Source organism: Eptatretus burgeri, chromosome 17 (assembly GCF_056783735.1).
Source record: "Eptatretus burgeri isolate ZD-2024b chromosome 17, Ebu_testis_v1, whole genome shotgun sequence".
NCBI lineage: Eukaryota > Metazoa > Chordata > Myxini > Myxiniformes > Myxinidae > Eptatretus > Eptatretus burgeri.
The window spans coordinates 43,150,798-43,155,310 of record NC_140977.1 but is presented as its reverse complement, the minus strand read 5'-3'; positions in this window follow the sequence as shown (position 1 = coordinate 43,155,310).

Here is a 4,513-nt window from a genome sequence, read left to right as displayed (position 1 = left end):
GTTTTTCCTCTTTTTCCGCCGATTAATTATTCGAATGATTTTCAATTTTGCTTTGACCGGCGTTAATCTTTTTTTTTCTGACAAGTATATTTACGACATATTTGCGATATAAACAGAGCGAAAAAAAAATAAAAATCAAAGAAATATTGCTCTTACGAAATGAAGGAAACAAACGCCGTAAAATACACCGCCTCAAAACGTTTCCAAAAATACATTGCGGAGAATTACGTTAATTAGCTGAATATTAAGGGAGCTCGAGAAAGAGGTCGGAAGAATACTAAAATCAAAGGGGACATTAATTTACAACATTTTTACAAAGGAAGGAACACTGGAACAGGCAATGCGGTGTGAGGGGTGCGAGGAGTTGCGTGCAGGCCGAAGGACGATTCAGCGAACGGGGAGGAGCTTCCGGGGAGGAGCGAACGGGGAGGGGCTTCCGGGGAGGGGCTTCCGGGGAGGCGCTTCCGGGGAGGAGCTTCCGGGGAGGAGCTTCCGGGCCAAGTAATCACAATCGTGCATGTCTATATTATACGTACGCACATTCGAGAATTTTTTTTTTTGTAAATTTTTCCAATTTGTTTATTTTTATTAAAAAGTACTTTCTGTTTCTTAAGAAGCAGTTTCTTCAGTCACAGGGTGATCGAGGATGAAAACAGCGTCCCAACTTCCCCGGTGGAATTCACATCGGCAACAATCCTTTTTAAAAGATATCAACTTGGGATCAAGTGAAATGTTCACGCTGCCTTGACTTGACTGTCGGCACGTTCTCTCCAGTTTAACACCACCACACCGTGAACCAGGCAACACACAAGTTATCATCATCCTCCATTCCTCCTGTGCCCTGACATTAATCTGATGATGATTTTCAGTTTCCTTATCTCATGTTTACTAACGTTCAAATTCGTGCAATAAACTTAATCAACAACATCGACGTCTTATTGAATAATTAACTTTTAAGGTAAATAAAATGTTTGTTTGTTTTGTCCCCATCATCCTCCGTTTGGCCAGAATCAAACAGTTTAACTAAATCGATATAAATACTAAACAGTCGAACAAGACACGTGTACACTGTATGTATATATATATATATATCTATATATATATCTTCTTCTTCTTCTTTCGGCTGGTCCCGTTAGGGGTCGCCACAGCGGATCATCCATATGATCCACATTGTGATTTGGCACATGTTTTACACCGGATGCCCTTCCTGACGCAACCCTGGTCGCCTCTTACAACACAGGGATATATATATATATATATAATTCCCGACGTATTTAAATAAATAAACACTTTGCTGGGTCACGAGTGGATTATTTGGAGTTAGTAAAACTTGGTGACCGCCCGGAACATGTGATCCGTTCCCAAGGTGTCTGCCGTTGGAAGTAAATAAATAAATAAATAAATAGATACCTTTGGCGTCGTTGAAGTTTTATTAATGTTTACAGAGAGTTCCTCGTGTGGACCACGGGAGCTGCATTGTGGTGGACTGTACTGTATTGTACATTATTGTGTTGGATTATACTCTATTGTACATTATTGTGGTGGACTGTACTGTATTGTACATTATTGTGTTGGATTATACTCTATTGTACATTATTGTGGTGGACTGTACTGTATTGTACATTATTGTGTTGGATTATACTCTATTGTACATTATTGTGGTGGACTGTACTGTATTGTACATTATTGTGTTGGATTATACTCTATTGTACATTATTGTGGTGGACTGTACTGTATTGTACATTATTGTGTTGGATTATACTCTATTGTACATTATTGTGGTGGACTGTACTGTATTGTACATTATTGTGTTGGATTATACTCTATTGTACATTATTGTGGTGGACTGTACTGTATTGTACATTATTGTGTTGGATTATACTCTATTGTACATTATTGTGGTGGACTGTACTGTATTGTACATTATTGTGTTGGATTATACTCTATTGTACATTATTGTGGTGGACTGTACTGTATTGTACATTATTGTGTTGGATTATACTCTATTGTACATTATTGTGGTGGACTGTACTGTATTGTACATTATTGTGTTGGATTATACTCTATTGTACATTATTGTGGTGGACTGTACTGTATTGTACATTATTGTGTTGGATTATACTCTATTGTACATTATTGTGGTGGACTGTACTGTATTGTACATTATTGTGTTGGATTATACTCTATTGTACATTATTGTGGTGGACTGTACTGTATTGTACATTATTGTGTTGGATTATACTCTAGTGTGCATTATTGTGGTGGATTGTACTGTATTGTACATTATTGTGTTGGATTATACTCTAGTGTGCATTATTGTGGTGGACTGTACTGTATTGTACATTATTGTGTTGGATTATACTCTATTGTACATTATTGTGGTGGACTGTACTGTATTGTACATTATTGTGTTGGATTATACTCTATTGTACATTATTGTGGTGGACTGTACTGTATTGTACATTATTGTGTTGGATTATACTCTATTGTACATTATTGTGGTGGACTGTACTGTATTGTACATTATTGTGTTGGATTATACTCTAGTGTGCATTATTGTGGTGGATTGTACTGTATTGTACATTATTGTGTTGGATTATACTCTAGTGTGCATTATTGTGGTGGACTGTACTGTATTGTACATTATTGTGTTGGATTATACTCTATTGTACATTATTGTGGTGGACTACTGTATTGTACATTATTGTGTTGGATTATACTCTATTGTGCATTATTGTGGTGGATTGTACTGTATTGTGCATTATTGTGGTGGATTATACTCTCTTGTGCATTATTGTGGTGGATTGTACTGTATTGTGCATTATTGTGGTGGATTATACTCTCTTGTGCATTATTGTGGTGGATTGTACTGTATTGTGCATTATTGTGGTGGATTGTACTGTATTGTGCATTATTGTGGTGGATTGTACTGTATTGTGCATTATTGTGGTGGATTATACTCTTGTGCATTATTGTGGTGGATTGTACTGTATTGTGCATTATTGTGGTGGATTATACTCTCTTGTGCATTATTGTGGTGGATTGTACTGTATTGTACATTATTGCGTTGGATTATACTTTATTGTGGTGGATTATACTCTATTGTGCATTATTGTGGTGGATTGTACTGTATTGTGCATTATTGTGGTGGATTATACTCTATTGTACATTATTGTGGTGGATTGTACTGTATTGTGCATTATTGTGGTGGATTATACTCTCTTGTGCATTATTGTGGTGGATTGTACTGTATTGTGCATTATTGTGGTGGATTGTACTGTATTGTGCATTATTGTGGTGGATTGTACTGTATTGTGCATTATTGTGGTGGATTATACTCTTGTGCATTATTGTGGTGGATTGTACTGTATTGTGCATTATTGTGGTGGATTATACTCTCTTGTGCATTATTGTGGTGGATTGTACTGTATTGTACATTATTGCGTTGGATTATACTTTATTGTGGTGGATTATACTCTATTGTGCATTATTGTGGTGGATTATACTCTATTGTGCATTATTGTGGTGGATTATACTCTATTGTGCATTATTGTGGTGGACTGTACTGTATTGTACATTATTGCATTGGATTATACTCTATTGTGCATTATTGTGGTAGATTGTACTGTATTGTACATTATTGCGTTGGATTATACTCTCTTGTGCATTATTGTGGTGGATTATACTCTATTGTGCATTATTGTGGTGGATTGTACTGTATTGTGCATTATTGTGTTGGATTGTACTGTATTGTGCCGGATTATTGGCAGGTCAGGTCAGGTTAGATCTGTGACCTGCTCCAGGTACCATGTAAACCTGTACTAACCTGTTCCATGGTCGGGTTGGCGGTGACTGAACCGTCTCCCCCACCAGGTTTTCTGGTGAGGAGGGTGTTTGGATATGGACACCCAGCAGGATTAAAAACAAAACCTGTCAAAGGGCGGAGGAGCTCCTTGTGAGCCAACGGCCATCCATATCTAGTGCCCAACTGTGTCTGCGGACGTCCTCCTGCAGTTGGGTTACTTCTTATTCGGAGGTTGGTGGCAGGATTTGCACTCTGGCCACCGTAAAACCCTTCATTCCGCAAAACATTCTCTAAGCATAAAAAAATCTGAAAACCCACTCCGTGGGAGTACCTCCTGTGCGGCTTCCCTTCGCAGGGCAGCTCACCGGATGACGGGATTGGGTCAAAGCCTTCGGGACCCCCAATCTTTGATGAGAGGAGGGAAACCACGGGGTAACATACCTGGAGCAGATTGCAGTAGTGTGTCAGGGTAGTGCTGAGGTGTCGTCCACCAGACGGCGGTCTCCTTGGGTTAACCTGAGGCGGTCCCTTCGGGTGGGTGCCTGGAATGACCTCTTCCAAAGAGAGGATGGTCACTTGTCTCTGCTTTTATCTGAGCTCAAGCGTTTGGACATCGGTATTGCAGCTCTCTCTGAGGTTCGGAGACCGGATTGTGGCGAGATCATGGTGGGTGGTTACACCTACTATTGGTCTGGTTGCTCTGATGGT